Below are 27,733 nucleotides of genomic sequence, written 5' to 3'. Positions count from 1 at the left end.
TTTATTTATGAAATCGTTATTACAATTAAAATCAAAATCATAGAATTTAAAATAGATACTATCTAAAGACTATAGCAGCTAATTCTGTTCAAGTCCATATGTTGAAAACATTTTTCAAATTGAGTAAACTATTCATTTCCAGTCTTGAACATATTTACACAATTGTAAATAATCCATTTTGTCTACATGTTTGAACAAGCCTTTTAAAAACTTATTTAGAATTTTCAGATAAATATAGAATTTTAAGATATTTTTAGAAATTGCTTAATTTTATTATACTGTATTTCTGATTGAATAAAATTTCAAATAAAATGAATAGCCTTTGAAAATTTATATTAAGAGTTGATGTATATGTGAGATAAACCTGGGATAGAAAGTTAGTAAACTTGTGTACCAATTAATCGGCACAAGATCTTGCGATCCGTTCTCTAGCTTTTAAGGAGGGCTTTAAAAGTGTTTAAGAAAGGTGGAGACGTACGATTGTATAATATGGTCTCCTGTCAGGATTCCCAACACCAGTTAAACTATTATTTCATGATTTAACTCACGCTTTATCTATTAGTCTGAATTAGGAAGGCTCGTTGGGGTAAGGAGATGCAGATATGTGGAGTGGACAGAGGCATTAGATCTAGTCATTACTAAGACCGTATTATAAACAAATAACAATAAAATTTAATTAATCAAACAAATTAATAATACAATTATTGGTATTACAAATGATATATTCACAGAGCGAGAAATCAATTATTTAATTTAATTTAATCTAATCTATATATGTGAGAGAGAATTTACATCCATCTAACAGATATACTACCTTCACAATATGAAACTCATTCTTGTCTTCGATCATCTTTCTGTTCGGGATATGGAGAAGGTTCGTAATCATAACATTTATGTGCGCACTATTCAATATATGGATGACTACTATGGCATATTTGTACTTTGATGAACTGCCTTTCTGTGGCAATTACTTCTTATGGAGAACTGCCAGGAGTGGAGGGAAAATGTCCCTTTTATACGAGTCGATAGCCTAACAGACAGCCAAGTCTCATATGTGGCCGCTTCTGACTCAACTTCCAAGTCAGCTGTATAAAGGAAGTTCAACTTTCCCTCTCTCGTACAAATGAAAGTATTGTACATTCTTTGTTCAAAAAATTTGTCTATGTAATAAAATGTTTTCTAATTGAAATGTAGTCATTCTTTCTTGCTAATTTCTTTAAAAATGACCTCTTTAAATCCTGATTCTCACATATACACAGTTAAGTAATAATTCATACTTTAATGTGACTAAAACATTTCATTCATTTTACTTTGAATTTTGTATTTACTTTTAAAATAACAGAAAAAAGGTAAGAAATTTAAAAAGGTAAGAAATCTTTTGTTATAAAATATTGTTAGTCAAATATCTGAATAATTGTCATCAATCATATTTAAATAAATTTTTCTCATTTTCACTTTAATTTTATTGTTTTTTTTTTCATATATGAAACCTTAGAGCATGAAGTCCTGATTAACTATATATGAATGTCTGATGCAAACCAGAAGTCACTTTATTTCAATTCAAAACTTTTCCCTGAAAGCAGTTAATAGATGACTGGCATGACTATTGTTAAAGAAATTGTATAATGTACAGGGGAAAGACATTACTAATTTAAGGTGTAGAGCATATATTTCAAATTAAATTAATGAAAAATTGCAGCCTGGCATTGTGACGATGTCACAATAAGTAATTGTTCATTATAGATTTTATTTTTTGCTATAAAGAACATTGAATAAAAGTACAGATTATTACAAATTATTTTAAGTAAATAATATGAGTTAGAATAAAATAACATTTGTTTATAATGAATACATACATCTTATAGTTTTCATTGTTTTGCAAGTACAAAAAAAAAAGTTTAAATACCTGATAAAGAATATCCAAGTTTACAGGATAAATCATATTATCCACAATTACCCTAAGCACCGTATTTGGTCCTCCTTGAGTTTCTGCCTGAGTTATTAATGCTTGAGCAGCTTGAAGAGCTGCTTGGGTTGTAGAGTGCTAAAAAGAAATTTAGATTTATTTGCAAAGAATAGAACTTTTAAGTTTCCAGAAAAACTAATCTATTATTATTATTATTATTATTATTATTATTATTGTGTATCCTATTTGGTTTACTAGCACTAGGCACCAGCATAGATATCCTAGTGTTATGCAAGACGTAGCTACAGCAAATATTATTGCTTTGTTTACAGGTTGTTCGTGTATATATCTATATTTCAAAATTTCCTAACAATTATGTGTATTTAGTATGACATTCTTTCTGTAATGTGATGTGTGTTGTTATGATGCCCTAATGTTTGTAGACTTTTGTATAGTGTATGTGGTATGACACCTGTGTAAGAAAAGGCTATACTATTCATTCTCCATAGGCACTTAATTTTATGAGCAAGTTCTGAGACCTATGTCTATAAAACATGTAATTTTGTTTTGTTTCTCAATGAATAAGATTAACTGTTTTGTCAGTGATTAAACTACAGTCATAGTAAATTTTGAGTGTGTTGCTCTGTATAACCATCTGAGGTGTGTATTTGTAGTATAGTTGCTTAGTGTGTAGCAGTTTGTGTTTGTTGACAAGCTTTTGATGTATTATATTTGCTATTTGGTTATATAGATGTTTGTACTAAAAGCTTGCAATCTGATGTGATGTATAGTTTTATGTGGAATTTCCTACAAATGTGTGTATATGTTTTGTCTTTTAAAATATCTTTCTAAAGTTTTTTTGTATTTATTATCTAGTCTTGCATGACAATCATGAACCTTTCTATCTCTTCAAAAAACCTCCAAGAGTTAGCCAGCAGTTTGATACAGTTCTGTCAATGTGATCATGTCTGAGATTGTTTGAATACCTATAGTGGAGCTCCTTCCAAGTTCAAGACTCTCTGATAATATCTGTGTATTTTGTCTACTGTGTTAGATCCAGGTCAGTGCTGTATAGATCAAATGGTTTATTGTTTTCATCTTCAAGAGTTACAGCTTTGTATAATTGTGGTGTTTCTTGTTTTCTGTAGAACACTTAGTGTCTGAATTTATTTACGATGAAGATTTGCTATATCTGTATGGCTGTGACCTACCTCTTTATGAAAAGAGTCAGCTTTTCTATAGAGGACATAGATGATGTTTCATATGTTTTGTTAATGTTCATGTTTTTCTAGTTCTATGAGCATCCAATGTATAACTCCAAAATGTCAGTACTGAGATAACATTTATATTGATTGCTTTAAGCATGTGTTCTGTATTTATTATTATTACTATCCTCATAGAGTATATCCTATTCAGCTTAAATACCATTGCTTGGTGCTATGCTGGACCAGAATAAAGCCATAACCACAGAACAAGCTATTATTATGTTTATATACTATTCATGTATGTTTTTGTATTTAGGAATTTCCTAACTATGTGACATGTGGTTAGTATGGCAGCCTTTTGTAGTGTGGCAGATGTGCTGTTATGAAACCCTAATGTTTCAAGACTTGTTTAGTATACAATAAGTACTTTATCCATTCTCTATAGACACTATTATTTCATGGGAGTATTGAGTATTTACTAATTTTCTTTGGTGTATATATTTTGTATGTTGTGAGTATTTGGTACTTTGTCAATGATATGTGTGATTTTGTTGTTTATCAATGAATGTGATGTCTGGTCTGTTGTGATTGATTGTTTTATCTGTAATTATTATTATTATCTAGTAATAATTTTGCAAATGTTCATTCTTTATCTATATATTAATTTAAATCCAAAATTCAACTATCTTCTAATGAAAAAAAAAAATAACAACTTACTGCATTAGAATGTGTACTGTCAGTTTTTAATTCTTTATGATTCGAAAACTGGACATAGACACTTCGTCCTCGAATCAAGGGAGCTCCAGAATTATTAAAATAATTAACCATTGTTGTTGCAGCTACTTCATCAATCATTTCAAGAAAAGCCTATAATAAAATAATAAAATTTTACAAATTAAAATTTGCCTTATTTATGTTGAATAATTTTTATATAGGAAAAAATTAAAAATTATGCATAGTTTTTATATCTTGAACCAGATATAAAATTTATATTTTATTAAAATATTAAATTTATCATTAGCTTATATTTGTTATTTGTGATTTTTTTTATTGTATATTATGACAGACTTTTTTCGAAGCAAAGAATATTTTGCCATTTGTCTTCATAGATAAAAAAAAAATATGATGACAAATTTCATATTCTTCTGCTTCTAAATCTTTTGCTATTACTAACTCTTCTGCTATTTGTGTAGGACGATTCTTTTCCCCCAGGTACTAAAATTTTAGCTTCCATAATGGTTTTGTGTCTTAATTTGCATAACTTTGTTCTGTCATTGTTCTGCTAGCACTGTAGTAAGCTCTCCTTTTTTTGACTAACTCTATATGTTCTCTGTTCTAGAATTCTAAGGCTGCTTCCTATGTATGTTACATTTCTAATTTCATTTGATGTTGTTAGTATTTCATATAATCTGCTTTTTTCGATTTTCTGTCCTAATACCTTTGTTGTTTTAACACAGTCAAAGATGGTTCTATTCCTTAGTAATATCTGTTTAATTGTACTACTTTTTCTTTAAGGTGTGTTTTAGGAAGTTTACTGGGTTCATGTAATTGTAATTTTTTAGCATTCATTCCAATTCACTTTTCTTTGTTATTCATTTTTCATAATTTTTTCAAAACATTGTAAGGAATAGTTCTGGATATCTATACATTAACTCAAGCTTCTCAATGTATTTAACTTCCTTCTCTAGATCTTCTGTTTTTGGGCTATACTGAATAGCTCTTCTGAATAGTGATCTAAATGCCACTAACTTATATTTAACACTACTGTTTGATTAGTAATGTATACATGTCAGCTGAACTGTTGATTTTCTGTATACTGATGTGATCAAATTCCTTGTAGATTGATGATTATATCCAGATAGTGAACTTTATTGCTGTACATATTCCCAATTTTCATGGTGACTCCAACAGTGTTCTCATTGATTTTACTAATAAAACTTCTATATTATGCTTGTTTTCTTCCACAGTATTATGAAATCATCTATGTAACAAAAAATGGTCATGTCCTTGTATTATACCTAATGTCTCTAACAATACCATGCACTTTAAAATAGCAGCTTTTAGGATGTTGATACAAAGAACCCATGCATATTGTATCAGTATTGGTGATAACAAAAGGAAATTTAATACTTAACTGGATGAGTATAAATCGCTAAATGGTTACAACCCTAACATATTGCAACTTTGATGGTAAACAGTTGCATAAAAGGTATCAAAGTTGCAATATCAACTACCATAGCACCAAGAATGATGTGAAATGTAAGATTGTCAATTACAATGCTCACATTTACAGAATCTGCAAGGAAAATGCATGGTTTATAGACAAAAATATTTTATAAAAGAAATCTCAACATTTGCAAAAATCCTTAGAAATGACTAGGATAAGGTGGATCTGAAAAGAATATTGGGAGTATATATGGTCCACTCACTGATGCCATAGACAATCAAGAATCTGAATGTATTTTTACTTAATAAGGAGTTGTGCAACCACACAATCCTTATTAAGTAAGCTTAAAGAAAATCATTATACCATCCAGAAAATAATTTCTTCCACAGCTTCGACATTATACATTATGGATGATACAATTTCTTAAGATGGGAAGACATGAGAATAATCAAATTAATAGCCTGAAATATCTGGAGGCTTTAGAAATTTACATGAAGAACAAGAAGGTTGGTGAACTTCAAGGATAAAAACAGAATGTTCAGGACATGGAGATCCTTATATAAAATCCTTATGAAAGTCTAAATTAAGACTGTGGGGTTTGGCTAGATTTGTATAAATTTATTTTTAACATAATTTATAAAAACAATACTTTTGCTTATTTCTGTGATAGTTGTTCATGATAAAAACATTTTAACCAATCACAATGTTGAGTGCAAAATATATTAAATTTATACCACATTCAAAAATCTGCTTAGTTTAAAAACTGTATATTTAATAAGCCTGTTCGTTAGTCATATGTAACTAATTAGGTTTTGTAATGTTCTAATTATATTTATTTCTTATTTAATGTTGTATTAGTTTAAAAATATTCTTTCTGTAACAGTCTGATATTGTCCTTTTTAATAAGGCTAAAAATTTGTGTTGATTTAAAGTATTTTGATATGCTGATTCAAAAAGTTTTGGGGTGGGTTATTATGCTATATTAATAAAATATTTTTAAAATATAAATATCATAACTATTTGTTGTTAAATCATATAAAGTTTCAATATCATTGAATTAAACTTATAATGAAAATATATTTCTAAATACTGTATTTTTAATCTTGCTAAACTTTTCTAAATTGTACGAAAAAAAAACATTTTAGCATTGCAAAACATACAGTTTAATTCAGTAATCCAATTATAACTAATGCCATTCCAAATTCAAAGTGTTCAAAAACTATTCATCATGTTTCTAAACTTCAGTTATCTATGTCAGATACTAATGAAGATAAATCTACTAACTACATTGTGACAGATTTGAAAATTTTGAATATTCATAAATAACAACACTATCAAGAATAGTGTTGAAAATCTCAACACTATTCTTGTATTTATATGCATAAATAAGAAATGAAAGGAAAATGATAAGAATAATGTTCTTAGTTGTTTGAATTAACAGTGAGGACAGTTTATACAGCTGACAGTTAGAAAGACAAATCTGTTGACTAATTATAATAGTACTTTTCTTTCTTCACTGATAAATATAGTCTTAAAATCATTTCAATGAGAATTATACTCTCATTGAAATGATTTTAAAAGATTATATTTATCAGTGATGATAATGCACAGTTGGATTGTACAAGTATAACAATGATATTTCATAAGTAAAACAGTCACAAGTGATTAGCCACAATGTGGATGATCATCTTTAGCCTATATAACAAACTGAAATTTCAGAAAGAATTCATACATAATGGATATCAACATAACTGAGAGAAAAGTAAAAAAGTAGATAATCACTTTTATGTATATTATTATTAAACTGAAGGTGATATCTGTGACTTATTTTACTAAAAATGAAATTTGGATTCAATACAATAAATTAAAAATATAAACTGTAATAAAAAATAAAAACATCCAATACTATAAAAAATGATCAAATATATTTATTGGCATACAATTTAGTGCTCATCATTTTTGAGATACTACAGTTTCAGATAGTTGAAGTAATTCCCTATTTAAATATCTGGAATGACTTAGTTTAAACTGATATGAGACACACTGTTACAACATATAATTACATAATTTTGAATAATAATTTGTTCTAAATAGCATAAGCCCTCTCCAAAGATATTTTACAGAAAGACAGTGCTTGCACAAAAAATATTCTGCAATTCATATCTGGAATCCGTCACTAACTCTAATTGTATATTTTAAAGTCCTCCATGCATTCCATATGCTATTCAGTAAAAACTGCACCAGAGGAGTACCTGATGAAGCAAGAATGTTGCCCAGCATAGCACAAAATACAGAATTTTCAGTCATTTTAGGATAAATGGAAAAATTTTGATTGTTGTGCATTAATGTCTTGATCTTTTTTGGGCTACAATTTGAAAAAACTGTAGACCTATAAATTTCCACTCATCCGTCTGTCTTTCCTTAATCTTGAGAACAGAGTTAGATAGATGAAAAATGAGACCAGATAAGGAAAGCTTAGGGGAAGGAGACCCTGATTAACTATACAAACTTCTGATGCAAATCATAAGTCATGTTATTTCAATTCAAAAATTTTCCCCTGAAAGCAGTTAATAGATGATTGGCATGACTCCATTACTAACAAAAAGTATGATGTACAGGAGCAAGACAATATAGTACTAATTTGAGGTGGCGAGCATATATTTTAAATGAAATAAAATTTAAAATATGATTAAAAAAATATAGCATGGAATTGTGATGATGTCACAATAAATAATTGCTCATTTCTTTTAGAAACTGTTTCTCTCAACAATATGGTAAATGCCTCTGAAGTATGTTGCTTTAGCTGTAGAAAAAGTACAGGCTGGATGAAGCATCTACCCATTGGGGTCATATTAATTCATGTCCATGTAAACAACTTCATTTTCATTAGATTTTATAAGAAGAGTTTCTTTTTCCTTCATTCCAACAAACCAAACAACCAAATAATGCTACATATTCAAATTATATTAACAGTAACCATGCTTAAGCAAAGAAGTTTTGGACAAATATAAATGTTTTCTTTAAAACAACTTGGAAAATATTGACTAATCTTTAATTTTTATGATAAATTGGTTGCTCTTCCTACATTAAACATTAACTTTTCTTTCATTTCAACAAAAGTAGCATGAAATAAAATGTAATTATTATTTAATTGTAAATTTTTTTCATAAGCCTTGTTTTTCCACAACATGCTTCAGATATGTCTGCCATATTATCAACTAGAGAAACAATTCCTAACAGAAAAAGAAAATTCCCTGAAGCACTAATGCACAATAGTCAAAACTTTTCCACATATAAAAAATGACAGAAAGTTCTGTATTTCATGCTTTGTTAGACAGCATTCGTCAGGTGCTCCTATGATACATTTTTACTAAATATCCAGTAGTACTCTAAAAGCTTTCAAAAAAAAAAAGGAATTTTATTAACAGAATGGAAGTAATATATGTGTAGTTCTGTCTCTATTAAAAATAAACATTTTCTATTTGTGTATTGGAAAGAAAAATGTTGATCTATAAGGGGATAATGTTGACAACTAAATAATACAATTTTATTATCATAATGCATTTAAAATGTGGTATAAAATATTGTAGGAAGAACTTAATTGCTTGGAAGCTTATACAATTAATACAAAAAGAAGCTTTATTGATTAATTTTATAATTAAGACAAAACAACCACTATAAAAAACAATGTTCAGAGAGAAGTAATTTGCATAATTTTAAAATTTAATTTACTGAGAAAATTTACAAAAAAAAGTCAAGCTCTTCAGAAATCAAGTTACATCATAATTCTTAACATAATTACACTTTAAACTTAATTGATATATACTGCTTAAATATATAGATGTAACACTACAGTATTTAAGTAGTCAGTATAAAGTATAACAGAAGTTTTAATTAATTTTATAGTTGAAATTTGGGATGAATCAAATTTCTTTAAAATTTACAATATATAGTGTTTACTTATAACATTGTTCTTAACTATTATTTTAACAGTTGAAAATTTTATATTTCAAATAAATGATTTTTAACTAATATATTTTAACTAATACAAATAATAAAGTTGTATTAGTTAAAATGAATCTTTTACAATGTTTTAAAATAATAACCTATTCTGTATTTATTCTGTTTCTTAAAAATAGTGTAAATATTTATACAATAGATATAAAATAGTAAAAACATGTGTTAGTAGGATAATGAGATAGACCAATGAACATTACATACAACATTTTTAAAAAGAACAAGAATACTTACAGTATTTTTAGATAAAGCTTTCAATAAACACATCAAACTTTAAAAATACATAGAAATAAATATGTAAAATTTTATAGTAAAATACAAATTTAATAAGATGAAAAAAAATATAAGTGTAAAGAGCAAAAGAGCTTTCTATAACAACACAAGTCCTCAGACTGACAGGATCATTTACATTTTCATCTTGAAGACATAAAAACAAATAAGAGACTACTTTAAAATCACAATTTTATAGATTTTATACAGAATTGACAATAAACAGTTGTCTGTTATAATATAAGAATAAACAAAGATATTTAAAGATGTTAGATGAAAACAATTCAAGAAGCATGATAACACTTAGGCTAAATACATACTGAGGCAAAATATGGATGAACAGATGAACAAAGTAAATAGCTGCACCTGTTCTACATCTACAAGACTTTTATCCATACTGAAAATCTTGCCAAAAATTCTATGCATAAAATTCAATATCTTTTTATATAATAGGCTTTATTATAAATGAATTAATAAATACATTACTTCATTTGTAATTAAATAATTTCAAAACAAGTGTAATTTATAAAGTAATTTAATTTTATAGATTTATTTATTTTATAACATAAAAAGATATAAAATAATTCAATTATTTCTAATGTATTTTCATACTGCTCAATACAGATGCCAGTTTTGTCTATCTTATACATATCAAATATATTTTTTAAATTAATAATCATCATAACACTAATTTATCTAAAAAATTTTTTAATGAAAATTTTCTGAAATATATGTCTGTATTTTTCATTATAATGTGTATATTTATTAATATGAATAGTATAAATTTATAATTTAATAAATTTTTAGATTAGAAAATACTTTATGACAGCAAATTTATAGTGGATAATTATCAGTTTGTTCTGAATTTGTTTTTCTAATATTTGTTGTGTACAATTATATTTAAATATAATAAATGTTTTTATTATTACTGTATATTAAAAATAAAGAAGTTTACTGAGTTCCATCCTGAATTAGTTTTTGTGTTCAATAATTTTTATCCATAATAATAAATTTAAAATTTTATTTGTATTTCAGATTTCTAAATATAGAACTGTAGGAGAAATGGATAAATCTTGATTTTATGCTGCAAACTATTGATAGATTATAAAATTTTATAAACATATTAGTTTCTTCTTGATTAAAAACAACAATTGGAACATCAAGAGCTATGTAAATTTACTCTAAATGCAAGTTTCAGAATATGTCAATTCCATGTAATATCAGGAGAAACACAAAGATTAAGATTATAGGAGTCAAAGCTTTTGTTTTCAGAATTTCTTTGCCCATCATCAGACTCAAATAGTTCAGTCTATATTATTAATTGAGAAATAGATAATTATTGAACATCAATTTTCAATAGAAATTAAATTTTATATGCTTAATTCTTTTACAATTTTTTATATGTTATTTTAAGAACCTAGCTAATATAATAATTTTCAAAGAAAAATCAATATTCAGTAATTTAAAGTAATCTATTAAACATCAATGTCTTTTGTTTTAAAGGAAAGAAAAACCTAAAAAGTATTTACTCATATAACAAATAAAAACACTAGAAAATAACTTTATATTTAATGTCAGCTGTTATCAAAGAAATATATTCATAACTATAATTCAATATGAAGACATAAATGTAAAAAGCACTTTTAATCAATATATACCTTAAATAGTACATATTGTTTAAGGGCAAGTTTAAAGAAATGCATAGTTAAGGTAATACAATCTATCAAAATATAAATTCTTTATTCAAGTATGATTAAGTATTAAAAATTATTCATCCAAATTGATCAAGAAATGTAAATAGATTTTAACTGAACATTGAAAATGGAACAAAATTATATAGATACACTTCTGCTAGTATAATTTATCACTATGGATGATTATATATATATTAACTGAAAAGAAAAAAATGTCTATTTTCAAAGAAATAGCTGTTCCTAATAGAGATATGCTTAACCCAATATCTTGCAAAAATTGTTTATAGCATTGGTCTATAATGGCAGACTAACGAAATTATTTCAATATCCATAAACTGTTCCTTAGAATACCATACTAAATTCTACAGGTATAAAATATAACTCAAACAGCTATAAATGACTAAATTTTAATTAACAGAGCATAGAAAATTCTTGAAGTCTGACATCATACAACCCACACTTTCCAACAAATAAATATCATTATCTCTTCAGAAGCTAATTGATACTTAGTCTCTGCCCTCGGTGGATCATTCCAAGGATATTTCTGTGTAGAGGAAAACTTTTTTTATACCATTTATAAAAGTTAAAATATTGATATTTATTTGATTTTGTTGTTATATCATTTTTATATACAGTGTATCTCATTTGTCTTTCCTGCCAAATTCAACTGTATAAATTGAATTAAACTTTTTATCCAAAATATAATAGAAAAAATTTTATAAGATAATGATTTGAAAAACTGTATATGCAAAGATGATTTCAAAGTAACAGTATATAATTATATATCACTGAACAAAATATTAATGCAGTAATTTTAAAAATGAAGATAACTGTTCTTTCTAGCATAATATTTAATTAAATATTCATAAAAATTTAAAATTATTATGCTAATGAAAAAGATGTATTGTTTTTAAACAAATATAATTAATTCATTCAGCCTATAAAAATTCATATGTAAACTTAATAAGTTTTTCGTATATTAATTTTAACAGTTTGTTTTTTATATATAAAACTCTAAAATTAAATATTTGCTAAAAATTTATTATAAATTATCATTACAAATCTTAATTTTGTTTTCTTATAAACAATATTGGCTTTGAAATAATTTGAAAAGAAAAAAGTAATCCTTATTATGGTTAAGTCTTTCAAAATAAATTTACAAAATAAAACTAAGGAAAAATTATAAAAGCAGCAGTTTATTGTAATTAGTTAAAACCAATCTTCAAGAAAAAAATCTATTTATAATTAATTGAAACTGTAAATAATAAATATTTAAGTCTAAAAACTTTATATCTCATAAGTTTTAATTAAATTATAATCACTCATTTTTAAAAAATGAGCACTTAAATTTTAACAATTAAGGCTGAAATGTATTTTAAAGATAAAGAAATGTTTATGACATAACATCTATTCATTATATAGAATTATTACATTCATCAACATGAGATGGAAAAACATTAGATATATTTTAAGATAAATTAATGAAAATATTATGTCTAATAATTTTTATGGCTCATCGTAACAACACATCCCAGAAATTGCTCTTCTAGATACAATAGAATGGTTTCCATAGGCAGAGCATTGTCTGTAATTCCTGTCTAACAAAAACCTGTCTGCCAGGGAAAAAGGTGAGTCACCAGTTCAAGGTCAACCAAAGGAGAAATAATGATAGTACAACATGTTTAAATGCATTATAGTCAGAGAGATTTAACATTGCAGAAATAATTCTGAAATTATTCAACCTTAGATCCTATCATTAAATATATTTATTTAATATTGTCTGTTTAATTACCCATGGATGCAAAAATTATTAACCAAAAATTCATTTTTCAAAAACTTTCTATATTTATGTCAAAACAAATACTAGTAAATGAGTTTTATGATATTCTATAAATATCAAACTTTAATATTTTCCTGAAATTATATTGAATTAATGCTTATTAGGTTTTAGTTAATTACATGAATACTCAAGAATAGCAATTAACTAATGATAGCTTAAGCAAAATATAAAAGTATGGTATTTACACACTTCAGTATTTCATTGAACAACTATTCACTAAAAAAGCTGTTTGAAGTTAATGTAACTTGGTTCTTTTTTTTTACAGAAAATTTTATTCAAAATCTTTTATTCTTGTAGTTGATCTCTTAAGTAAAAATTACTTAGAAAACATTTCAAAAGAAAAAGTATTCAAATTATAAAATTAATCCTAAAAATATTAATATACATTTCATTTTATACTTGTTGATATATTAATTATTAAATTAATGAAAAAGTACATTTAATTATCTTCATTAATTAGTATGTTTCATTAATTAATATGTTTAGTAATTCTCATTTTAGTATGTTTAAAAGTATGTCTTAATTGAGTTACAATAAAAGATTTATAATATGATTATTCACAGATTATAAATTTTATTATTTAAATATTTGGAATTACATCTAAAATAAAGCATTTAAAAAAGCATTATTTGAAATCCATTTTTAGTATTGATTTTATTTTCTTTTAATATAAATTGTTTCTTTTCTGATGTTAATTAATGCACAATAAATACTGATGATTATTATTATTAACAAACTTTAATTTTAGTATATAATATTCCAATTATATTTCTTTTGTGAGAAAAAAATATAATTTCTATAAGAAATAAATTTATTATATTTGTCTTTTCTTAAGAAACAGATAATGAAAAATGTAGTTTTACATTTTGTCAAATAAATTTTGTTGTTGATAAGTAATTGTTTTGAATATTACAATAATTTATTATAAATATTAGCATTTATTAAAATGTTTAATAAGTTTAATTATTTGAAAAAATTATTATATTAGTAAAAAAAGGAACATACCTGACTTTTTCCTTTAAGCAACAAAACATTTGTTACTCGTCCAAATGGCATTCCCAAATGAATAAGATCAGTTTCTGTAGCATTGTTTGGAATGTTTCGTATATGAACTACTCTTGAAGGTTTACCATTCTGTGTCTTATCCAGTTTTGCCTATAAAATTTAATTGTTATTATTATTCTCATACAATTTGAAAATTTTTTCATTTCTAATATTGAAAACAGAGTTATCATTTAGATAAAAGAAACAATATTTGTCACTTGAACAATTTTTACATATTATATATCTAGAATTTAAAACAATGTTACAAAATAAAATCTGATGTCTTTAATGACTGCTATATTTTACAACCTTTCTTTAATTTAATTTTTCTAATAAAAAAAATTTAAAATTATATAAATATAATTTTATAAATTTTAAATATCCAACAGCATAAATTTATCCATCATATGTTTTGTTAAGATCTTTAAAAACTTTTTATCATGTAAACATGTAGAATATAACCTATTATTTTTATATTCCCTTTGGATTTCTGTTCATCTTATGCAAAAAGTTTGAAATATTCTAAATTTAAACTGCTTTTAATACAGCAAATTTAATTCAGTAAATTATAAAAGAAGTTTCACAAAACTGATTCTAAATTTTTTCATCTACAATATAATATGATAAATTTGTGACAAATTTTAAATAAATAACTAACTATAAATAATGCTCATAGAAATATTATTTTTCAAATATTAAACTCAAAATTTATGAAAAAGGTTATTTAGATGTAATATTTTATTGGAAAAAAAAATCATTTAATACCTCAGCAATACAGTTACATCATCTTTTTAAAATGAAATTTAAATATAATTAATAAGTCGAAAGTATTATTTATAACTTATAAGCATTACCAATATAAAAAAAAAACCTATAAAAGTTAATAAAATATTAAATTATTAGCATGTAAAATGTCACTAATAAAAAACTTTACTAATTTTAAATTTAAACTTTTATATACAGTATATATGAAATAATTTTGATTTAATGTTATAACCAATCATTGTTTTAAATATATAATAAATTTATATTGTATATGCAAGTAGACTTGATAATTAATTAGATGTAAAATATAGTTGTGGTAATCAATAAAAACATTTTTAGTGTTTAATAATCATAATGTCTATTAAATATGGATTATTTATCTTAACATGCATTATTATATAGGATAATAAAGCATCTTAGGATAAATAGTTAGAATTTACTGTAAATACAACTCAAGAAAAGAATGAATAAATCAATCTGTCAATCTCATTTATACAATTAAAATTTAAAGTCAGTATAATTTCAGAAATTAAATATATATTTTCTGTTATAACAAAGAAAAACATTTGAGGAAGTTTTTCTTAGAAATAATTTAAATAAAAACGCATAGGCTGTATATTTATATATATAAATTAAGAAATTACCTTTTTGGCATCATTATTGTTTTCTGTATGATTTGGTTGAGGACTCATTACAGTACCATTACTTACTGCACCAGTTTGAGAGAGTAATTCGTCTGATCCACGCTAAAAATGGTTAAAATACAGTATAAATTTAGCAATTCGGTTTAAATAAATATGAGATGGTTCATGAACACGTTACGTCTAGATAATCATGATGACATTAATTATATATAATTTTTATTTTATCATCAAATAAATATACTGAGAGTTTATTTGAAAGTTTAAAACAGAATCTATTTTTCTTTTTAATGTAAAAATTTAATTAAAAATTAACGCGTTTAGAAATAAACACTATGTATTATAAATGACTATCTGAAAACAATGTTAACTTTTCAATATTTTATTCATCGAGTCGCTTAATTTTTATCGTTTTAAATAATATTAGTGATAATGATAATACTATATTTTAAAATATTTATTATTATTTAAAAATTAAAGAATGTTTTATTTAAAAAGGGGGTGAAAAATTGAAAAACTTTTTTCGAAGTGTCGTTAAAGAGTTGTTTTTATAAACTGTCAAAATGTTTCCAACACGTGGTTTGCGTGGTAAAGTAACAAGATTTATTAGAAGAAAAAAAAAGGTAAAAAGTACACGTGGCTTTCTCTTTGAGTGAAGAACAGACAAAGGAAAAAAGAGAGTGGAAAAGCAACCTACGTGCAAACCATTTCGGAACGACGGACGAACTCCGACGAACTTATGATGTGGGACTTTTGTCCAGCAATACATTAAAGGTACTACGGAATTGTTAAATGTTGGATTAAAACGTTTAGAACGTGAAGTCTTATCGTTCAATCTATCTTTGGGCACTTTCATATTTCGAGAAACGAGCAGAACTGACGCGTCACTTCGAACAAAGGACTCGTTCCAATCGTTCCGTCTACCCCTCGCACTCCCGCCAAAAATGACGACGCATTTACACCAGACTCTACTAATCGCTAAACCGGACGTGGTAAGCTACTTTGCACACGTGCCCTTTAAAAGAAAAAAGAAAAACTCTACTGTTTCCTTTCGCAGTATTTCCACTGCTGAATAAATATTTGTAACCCAGTTTTAAAGCGTAAATGTCTTACACTTCTATAATATAACACAAAAGAAAAATTAATAATGTAATAATTTTGCAATGTTTTATAAAACATCTATCAGATTCATTTTACAAATAAAACTTATCATAAAATATTATTATTATATAAAATCATTTATTACTATTTATTTCCTTCTTAAATATTAATGATAAGAATATGCAAAAAAAAAAAATTATACTGTATATATATATAAAAAGAGGAGAAAAATGAAAGAGAAAAGAAGGCCTCGTTTCTTATTGAATATTTTAAAAATTTACATTTAATTAGACACAAATTTACGCCCTTTAAACTAGGCCCGTGAAGCCCACACTACAGACTAAACAATCTCTTAATTTAACATTTCATGTTTGTTAATGTTAAGTTACATTTCGCATTCGATATAATAACTAATTTTAATTGCACTTTATCTACACTTAACACGTGTCTGAGTTAAAATATTCGCCGTTGATAAATTTTCAAGAATTAAAAAAAGAACTTCATTAAAAATATATAATATTCAAGTTTCTCTTCTTAGAAAAATTCAAGATTAATTAAGCCGATGTTTTGATTACATAAAAATTTTAAGAAATTCAGAGATAGAAATCTATGAGTAATAATAATAAACATTTTCTTCGATTTAGTATAACAAAAGTTGTATTCGAACATTATTATTAAATAAAAATAGAAATTAACTTAATAGGAATTAGAACCATTCGTGGATGTGAAATTTTAATTATATACATATGAGGTGTCAATCGAGGTCAGAAAATTTTCCTCCTACACGAATCTCATTTACCACCCGGATAGAAAATTTAAAAACTTGAATACACCCTTTTTTTACAGTTATCTTTTATAACTCGTAATAACCTACTTATTATACTCATTTGTCGTGTAAATATTCTAGCTTTTACTTCTAGGATAAAACATTTTGTGTGTTTGCAACAGCATACATGTTGCATGCATTAATGTTTACAAAATGTCAGAATCATATCCCTTCAAATTTATGAAATATTTTAAATCAATAGTTATACTTTGTTTTTAAATCAGAGTAGAAAAGTAAGACTTGAATAAATTGTATGTCTTTTGTAATTAAGATTTTAAAAATAATTATTTTCTTTGAATGGTTATAGTTCTAGAGATTTTTTAAAGCGAACTATAATTTTTTTGAATTGATTTTAAAAAGATTTTAACAATACTAATTATAGGTCTACTAGCATAATAAATTCAGTATCGCTCTTCAAAAAGTTGTTACGGATTGTTACGAGACTGTTACAAATAAAATTCTAATGAATACTTCTATTGCTTCTTTTATAAAATTCGATTTTTTTATTAATTTTTTAATATTTGTATCGACTTAATAGAAACAACAAATAGATCTATGTCCAAAACAAAGCCGTATATACGGGAGTTTGGGTCTTAACCCCAATTTGGGAAGAAAATAATTCTAGAAAACGTATATTGTAAACATTAATAAACTACATTGCCACCCTTTTAAAAATCCAGCGCACGAGCCTGGTTTATAAAATATAGACTACTAAAAATAGTTTACTTATTGTTAAATATGAATTTTTATTATAAACCGAGAATGTTCGAAAAATAAACAATAGAAAATACATAATTTAATAATATTATGTAGGATTAAAGATTATTATTAATAATATATTCATCTATGTCTATATGTATATGTACTGTACAAGGTACGTACAGTATACGTGTGTATATATAGTTAGAGATCATATATCATTCAAACTATTTCATGAATTTACCATGAAATATATTAATATCAGACAATGAAATCAATAAATATATAATCAATCTACAAATATATTTTCATAATTTAATTGAAATATACAATGATCAGTATAACAGATTATTTTAAATATTCTTAATAAGATAAACATCAAAATCTCAACAGGATGACAAACCACAAGAAGTTAGAAATTTAATAAGGTTAAAATAAAAAAAAACGATACTTTTAATTACTGAATTCAACTGACTGAAAATCTAAACGAGCCTAGTTGATTAAAATAGGATCATTTAGATCTATATAGCCTATGTATTGATTGTTTAATTATAAAATAAATTAATATTTTATAAAGTACTCGATATATTAATTGATCAAAATAAATAATATAAAGTATAATTTGTTTTACCGATAGAAATTTATTTTTTCTTACTGAGTAATGTTCCTTTCTCATATCCTATAGGCCTAAACTGTGATTAAACCCTAATCTTACTTTAGATCTATAAGATATGACGAATGTTGCTTACTGTCATCGATTTCTTCTAGGATATTCTATCAGTGGTTGCTTATTGGGATGAATCCAAGTAGGCATCCATTGATAGACTGTGGGATAGATCCACAATTTCATCTATTTGCTTATTAGCTAAAAATTATAAACACTACAGAAAAAAACGATAGTAAATCAATAAAAAATAAAAAAGATTAAGCGCTAATCTGTATAAAAAAATTTATTATTAGACATTTTAATACATTGTAAATAAAATTTTCTTATTTAAAATTTGACCTATATCCGTAAATCTTCATAGCACCACAGTTAACGACTCCTCTTTCCTCTATGCTCAGTTAATTATTGTGAAATCAACTACATTGTAAAGTCAATTACATGCGAAATTTAAATAATGACTGCGCAGTAACTAGGCGTTTATTTGGCTTGCTATACATGGATCATGATTCCACAGGAAAAAATTCTATATATATAAAAAGTCCCACAGCTGCACAGTTTAGAAAATGTAATCTATAAGAAAAATTCTCTTATTCTTAACGCATTAATTCTATGCTCGACATTTTATATAATGAATATATTAATTATTTTTACAGTTTATTTATTTATTTTAACAAATACGCCGCAAAATTTTGCATATATTTAAAATAAAATATTTTAATTTTGTTTTATACATATTACTATGTAAATAATTATTTTCTAAAATTAATGTAAATCTCTAAATTCCTATTCACATTTATCATCCTGCGTACAATTTTTCAGTGCTTTACTATTGGGATACTATTAAAAAAGTGGAAAATTTCGAGAAATACTGTTCATTAAAAAGGCTTTAAAATATAAATATAAGAATAATATTACAAAACAAATAAAAAATATTACTTTGTATAAAAGTGTTACAAAATAACATTACAAAAAACATTATTTAGTACGGATGTTGTATTACAATTATTAATTCCTTTAAAAGGGAAAAATACTGAATAACATTTAATTATATTTTTGTTGAAATTTAATAAAAGTTTAAACTAATTAATAAATAATGAGAAGTAATTTAAGATGTTAAGTAATTAGAATACTCATAAAGTTGTTCATAAAAAAAATCAGCTATTAACATTAAATGAATCTATAGATAAAATATTACTTTCAGTGAAATATCCTGGTCTACATTTAATTAATATTAGTTTCATTTTATAATAATCCAGAAATTAAAGAAAGTTACTATAATTTTTCATAATTTATTAATTCAAATATTACTTATAAACCAAATTTCTTCAATAATATAGTTTTCGCTCTATAGAATATTCTTGTAAAGAATAAAATATAAGATAAAAGTGACTATAATTTAATGTTTTTCTAATATATTAAGGTCTGTACTTTCTAAATATTATTAAAATATTTTTTAATATTAAAATAACCATAGCTTTCACGACAAATTAATGATATCAAATAATAAAAACCCTGACTGTAAATTAACTTTCTAATAAATGTTTCAAAGCGTGTTGATATATTGCAAATTTAATTTGGTGTATAAAAATCATCATCATAAGCAAAAATAGGCGATTACTTTTAATAATTAAACCGAAACTTTTAGTTAATTTACGATTTTGAAAGTAATATTTTTCATATTTGTTAGAGGAAGAAGAAAAAGAAAATCGATTTATTTTCATGAATCTATTTAGTTAGAAATTTAATTTAATTGAAGTGTACATTTTTCCTTTCTAATGTGATAATAATAATCAGCTCTCATTGAAATTTAAGTAAATCAACAGTTTAATATACAAGAAAATCAAAGTTTTAATACCTAAAATTTTCGGAAAAATAACAGAAAATCTCGTTGACAAAGAAGGAAGATGATATTAAATACTTTAATTTCATGCATTTTTCGGAGTAATTTCAAGCGAAAAATAGATTTTTCCTTTAATTATATGAGCAAATCTATCAAAGAAAATATATTTAAAATTATAAAAAGTTTCGTAAATAAAAGTTTAAGATTATAATTGATGTTCGTGCACTTAAAATAATGTGTAGAGAATTGAGCCAAATTAGAATTATTCAAGCAAATTGCAATTTGACAAAATTACATTATTTTATTTTATATTAATCAAACAAAATATTCAGAATTTATTAAAATTTAATTATCTAATGTACAGTACTTACTAATATTAAGAAAAATTAACAAATACCATAATTTTGAAACCTTTTTTTCAACATATCAAATATGCATTTCGATATTTAAAATTATTTTATAACATATATATATAATCGGAGAATTTAAACAATGCTATGTATTTAAATATGTCATATAAATGGAATGGAATGAATTCTAAGAGTATATATTACTTAAAAGATTACTCTAGCATAACAGAGATTAGTTACCTTTAATTAATAAAATTGGAGATCATTAACCTAGTGAGCTGTCCTCTGTCATAAAACTATGCATAAAAAAGGATTGATAATCAAAAAATTTCAACTCTATGATAAAATTTCATTAGAAGAAAATATGAGAAGTTGAAACAGAATGTACTGTACCTTGATACAATCTCACATACAGCTGTATAAGGAAAAATGTAATTTTAATAAAATTTCGAAAAAACAAAATAAAACTTGTAAAAATGATTTTTTATCACAAAAAAAAGCAACTTAAAATAAAATATTACAGTTTTTCCCTAATAGAAAGTATACAAAAAAAGGTAATTTACAGAAGGTTTCAGTGATAAAAGAAAACTGATAAATATACAAGTGTAGCTATTAGGTAATTGTATGCAATCTAAATTTATAATATAAAATTATCACTGAATTTTTATAGCTTTCTTAAAATATAGGTTATTATTAAACTAAGGATATGTGGTTAGAAATATAAAGCACTTTTCATCTACCAATAGTTGCATCCTGATTTTATCGTGTTAACTGCTGGCATTTTGGTAATTACTATTAATCCTGCTGCAGCGTTCATATCCTGTATGAACATCCAGCTTTATCCCATCTAACGTAGTTTCTTCTAATATTAGTTTAATAAATCACCTTCAGTTACTATTTTAGTTAGAGTGAAATCATACTCTTCGAAATGAACTTTGTGAAAATAAATCTTGCTGTAGAATTTAAGAAATTCTTATAAATTCTATTCTTATCAAGAAACAATATTATAAATTATTATTGTTATTATTATTATTTAATTTTAAAAGTTTCTTAGAGCAATAAAGCAGTTTTTATCAATGGAAGGAATGAGTGTTATCTCATATTTTGCAGGATAATTATCAATGTAAATTGCAAATAATGACGCATTCTTTATAAAATTACGAAAAAATATTTTATAGTTTAGTAAATATATGTTTTGCATAATAATCTGTTGACACGATCTTCGGAATGTTTTGCAACATAATTTTAAATTTTAATTTGTAAAGTATATAAAGAAACAAATTTTAAACAAGATTTGTTTGATGGGATAAAAAATATATTTTGCTCATTAATTAAAAATTTAAATGAGAAGAAGAGAAAAGTATGATACCTGAATAGAATAAATAAAAATATTTTGATTAAAATCGATTTTTTAATGGATACGAAATGAAAGTTTTTAAGATTATAAAGCTTTTATTTGGAAAATCTGATACTTTAATAAGTAATTCTTGTGATATGGATAAAGCTTAAAATCAAATTCAGTATATTTTAGGTCATAACATATCTTATTACTCTCATGTGAATCATAGAGTGAAATCAATATTTCTGTCTAAACAAATCATCACTTAACACGCTACCTGTTATGGAAAATAATCATAAATTGACATTAACTTTCAATACTTTTCAAATAAATATAGTATATGTTTGTATTTACTACATAGACAGAAACAGATGGAAAATATACATAATAAAAACAAATATTATTTTAAAAAACTATGCGAAATGATTACAATATTCATAAATGTGTACGAATTTTAGACTTTTATACTTTTCATAAAATATTATTTCTGTTACTGTTCCTGGATTCTTATACACATATCCATATAATAAAGTTCAAGGACACAAAATGGCTCTGCCTCAACAACTTTTTTTTTTAGTATCCAACTCTCTCGACCGCAGACAGAGGCCATCTTTGTTGCAGGTTAATGAATATAAAAAGTAAAAAATAAACTGGATATTTAACAGGTGTATTTGATAAATCAACGTACTATTTTAATAATAATAAAATATTAAAGACACATCAAAAATATTCGATATATATTTGTAAGATCTAGAAAATTTTAATATAACCAGCTTATAAGCCTTCCTTATTCCTCAGTTTTTATTCTATCTTTACCTTTACAAGTTTATTTAACAAATAATATTTATTCATTACTTTTTATTTAGAAATAGATCTATCAGTAAACATAGAGTAAGTCAGTAAATAAATTATTCAGTAATATTCTTTATACTTTCAATGAGAACAAAATTATTAGTCTATTAAAAGTTACTAATATGTAAACTGTTGAATAAGGGAGAATATAACTTAAAGAATATTTGATGTATGTTGTTATTAATGTGATCTGTACTTTAAAGAATGTTGTTGTTCTTTTTTCTTAACTTTTTCTTCGAAATAGGACTGTAAATGAAGCTATAATATATATGCATAGAAACACTTGTAGACGTAATAAGATCCGGTAACTAGTCAAGGAGCAAAAGAAAGAAAAGGCTGGTCAAATTCCTAAAACCTAAGCTGTTTTGATTTGAGTTTATATTATTACGTTTTTGTTTCAGTCCAATTGAAAATGGTTAACTATAAACAATGGAGAGAACTGAAAAGAACACAAAAAGAAAAATGTAGAAAATCACGTAGCCTATAACTAACGAATGAAAACCTAGTTTTATTTTAATTTTGAACTAAAGGTACTAAGAAAACTATAATTTGACAATGAGTCTAGTTGAAACGAGACTAGAAAATTCCATTCATTCAAAAAGCATTGTTTGCTTCTCCACCTGGCTGACAGAGTGGGCCCCGTATGGGAGAGAGACAGAGACGCCAGAGAATAGGGAATGGCGAACAAGAGACATTTCCTCGCAGTCCCTCTTTGCTAATGCTGTATTGAGGTACTTCTAATATAATATAAAGTATACAAGTCTAGGGCAAATAATATCGAGGCCAAACAGATCGGTTTTGCATTCACAAGTAGATCGAGTTGCAAACAGCAATGAACAAAACAGTTGGGAAAATGGTTTTTGGTAGTTTCCCGAAGGCTATAAAAACAATTTAGAACGGTGTAGGTTTTGGCAAGCAAGTTGAAATTCCAAAGACGTTCCTGTCACGCATGCCCTGCCCTCCATTTCGCATCACGAGCGCAACAGGTAGGGCCTACTCATCTTGTCCAGATGAGCGAAGACAAACGAGAACACCCACGTGCATTCTAAAAGCTAAGAGAAATAGTCTTTTGATATGAAATTTCAATGAAGGACAAGTTGGTCTGTCTATTTTTAATTTTTTTAACCATAAAAGTATTGGAAAATATCACTTCGTCATGCTAGCGAGCTGTTTAATATTTCATTGAAACGAATAACTTCGACAAGGATGGGCGCGCAGTTTCTGTATAGTGTTATCCCAACGCAAACAACTACATATCATGCTATTTCGAATTACCGGAGTCGTTTAACTGAATAATTCACTGAAGAATCGCTCTCCACTGCATTAGTTTGTTTCATTAATGGGCGATGTGTCTGGCATTGCAGACTGTCCACGGAAATGTTCATTCGTGATTATTAAAAAAAACAAACAAATAAAAAGTTTGCAAAACCACATCAGAATTATATTCATCCTTCTTTAATTTCATTTTTATTATGTGCTACGCAGTCCATCTGACTATTAAAATACCATCACTCAACGATCAAGAATGTTAATTTTCTAGTTCCGGGTATAAGTAAAAAAACAGTCTTAGCGTCCAATTGCGAGAACCTTTACTCCTACACGCTATGCCACGTGATCAAGCGACCTGTCATCTCTCCCAAACCATATGGTCAATCGCTTATACACTGTAATTTCCTATCGAGCAACGGCGAATATATACTTCTCCAGCGCATACGTTTCTTTTAGAATTGCGCATGCTAAAATCATTCCATCCTCCGGGGTAATTGGTGTTATGGTATGACAAACCATGTCTACTAACCCACATCGAAAAGGCGACTGGCAACAAAGCCCTCTAAGTTAATTCCACAATATGCCATATTGTAATTTTCTGCATATAATAAAAATTATCAACTCACCATTTGAAAGTACAGTCCCGGCTTGTTACTGAAGCAAAAAAAAGAAAATATCGGCTTATAGATAGGAGATCAAGGGTGAAGTGACAGTTCAGGGGAAGTAGGCACCACCTCAGCCAAGAGAGAAAAAAGCTAACCGCTCAGTAGACTGGTGTTCAGCTGTTGCTGAATACTCTCCTAGCCAGGCTCCTAGATCGCTGTTGGCTGATAGCAGCAACTACCTCTACACTGTTGATTTTCAACCAACCGGGTGAGACCAGTGGAGCACTTTCGCTCGCTGCAACTTTTACGTACGCGTTTAGTGCTTACGTAACGTTACTTCCTGTCATTGTGACGCCCTGATGACTCACAATATAATATAGGAGGGAAAAAAATAATAATGAAACAACGATAGAGTTTAAAACTATGTAACTATAAATGGAATTTAAGTAGCATTAGCGGTCTGCGATGACCGATCTACTACCGCCGTAGATCAATAATTGTCTTCGCCACAGCAGAGCAACTGTTGTGCTCTGTTACGTGCATTGTGGAAATTTTAAGTCAGTCAGGTAAACACAGGTGTCGCCGACCACCTGTTTGATCCATCAAAAAGCGTTTTCCTAGCAGAAAAACACATAAAATTTCGAACTATAACCTGTAAATACAGAATATTAATATTTTTACGTTACTAGCCGCATTTTTCTCATAATCCATTTACACTTATGAAAACACCGCATGAATTAATTAATTAATTTTCTGCTATGAATTAATTAAGACTTCCGTAGAAATAAACATTCTTCAATTTAATTTGTCGGGAATAAAGTGACAGAAACAGCAAATCTGATAACACTCTATAAAAGATTCTACAATGACATGGGTTGATTATTTATAGAGGAAATACCAGTGAAGGAAGTACTGAAGGAATTATTGGAAGGTTCAGTCAATTCCAAAAACATCAATTAACATTATAAATAAAAATATTTCCATGCAAAAATAAGAGAAGGAAAAAAACCGAAAATAGTCTATAAAAACTGTCTTAAAAATAAAATTATTTTGTGCAGAATACTTTAAAATACAATTTTTTTTTTTTAATTTTTAAATTTGAAGAATGAATCGAATACATTTTATAAAATTATATTTACTAAACGTGTTTTATTTAATTATTTATATTGTGTTGTTTTGAACAGGAATATAGGACGTATTTGTAATCAAGTTTAGTCGTTGTAACGACGTCCTGACGTCACTAGAATACAAGAGGTCCCTGCAGGGTGAAGGACGACCAAACTTTTGACTTTGTCAAATAAAAATGATTAAAAATATACTGTTATCGTTAACATATAAATATGATTTTTACGATAATTTACGATTAATTCAGCCGATCATTAAAAAACTGAATTCTTATCGAGTAAAATAAAGTGAACTTATCGTTTTGTTTGACTAAACTAACTTAATATAAAATAACCTTTAAAAATACTTTTCCTCTGTATTAGTTAGTTAAACACGGAGGAAATATTTGACGAATAGCATAAACGACGCATAAACATAAAAACTAAATCTATGTAAAAAAAACTATTTATTGCTAAAAATAAAAATCGTTTTTTTTTTTTTTTTATGGGAGTCAGATGACCTCCATCCTCTTCACACCTGTTGATTACAGATAATGGAGTTTAAATACCTAATAATTATTTAATCTGTGCTGTAGTTAAGCATTAAATTTAAGAGTAATCAAAAAATCTCGTCCGTATAGAATTTCTACGCAAAATTGAAGTGATTCATAATACTTTTTTCCCTGTGAATCATATTTCGATACCTTTATATGCATCGAAAAACTTCTTTAAAGCAATACTTTTTTTTATAACTTATGCAAAAATTTGAGGATTGAAAATGAACGAGAAAGTTAAATGAAGTAGTCGCGTGTTCTAGAAGTATAAACACACGATTGCTTTCCGAAGCTTCTGCTATTGCAAATTAACCAAGCGAAACGAGTTCTCTCTCGTTTAGCTCATCCTACATATTATTATTCATAAATACGTAGATAAAAAGTGTTCATGCTCTGAATCAAAACTGTAGCTTAAGTTGTTTTTTCTACACATTAAAACCGGAACGTAACAGTTAATAATCATCAGTTCTGATAATTACAAGTTTAAACCGCTTAATTCACTTTAGGCCTTTATAATGACCGAGTTCGATTTAATTAAAATTAGGAAATTAGTTTATACACGTGTAATAAAACGAATTGTAACCATAACTTTAAAAGTCTTGTAGAACAAATAGACTAATTAAAAATAAGCATCAAGAAATCTTACAAATTTTGTAATATATATATACTTTTTTAAAAATGATCAAAATCTGAATTATAGAGACAAAAGACTTCTACCTAAACGACTCTATGCACGTCATGTTGCAATTCCTGGAACTAGAAAAATAAACATTGCTGTAGTCTTGCTGGACTCTGCTTGCCATCACTGGAGTGTTGCTATTTCTGGGCATTCCTTAGTAGTTTCGATATAGTCCTACCGTTTGAGAAAGTATCAGAAACTATTCATTTTACACGCTTAAAGATAAATAACAAAGCCGAAATTATTAATATATATATATTGATTATTGATAGGAAAATTTGAAAGAATATTTTCTGTAAT

The 27,733-nt window shown here is 26.1% G+C and overlaps 1 long non-coding RNA gene and 1 pseudogene across 1 annotated transcript in view; both read right to left on the bottom strand.

Annotated features, from left to right (window-relative positions):
- Positions 1 to 16,633, bottom strand: part of LOC111630804 — a 54,690-nt pseudogene extending 38,057 nt beyond the window's left edge.
- Positions 16,634 to 27,228: 10,595 nt separating this feature from the next.
- LOC111630805 overlaps positions 27,229 to 27,733 on the bottom strand; it is a 31,823-nt gene continuing 31,318 nt past the window's right edge. Inside the window, exon 3 of the long non-coding RNA XR_002757587.1 lies at positions 27,229 to 27,607. This is a non-coding gene — a long non-coding RNA (uncharacterized LOC111630805). The remainder of the gene's footprint in view (positions 27,608 to 27,733) is intronic.

Source organism: Centruroides sculpturatus, unplaced genomic scaffold (genome assembly GCF_000671375.1).
Source record: "Centruroides sculpturatus isolate CEXI.00-Female unplaced genomic scaffold, Cexi_2.0 scaffold754, whole genome shotgun sequence".
NCBI lineage: Eukaryota > Metazoa > Arthropoda > Arachnida > Scorpiones > Buthidae > Centruroides > Centruroides sculpturatus.
This window is presented reverse-complemented; position numbering and strand designations above follow the sequence as displayed.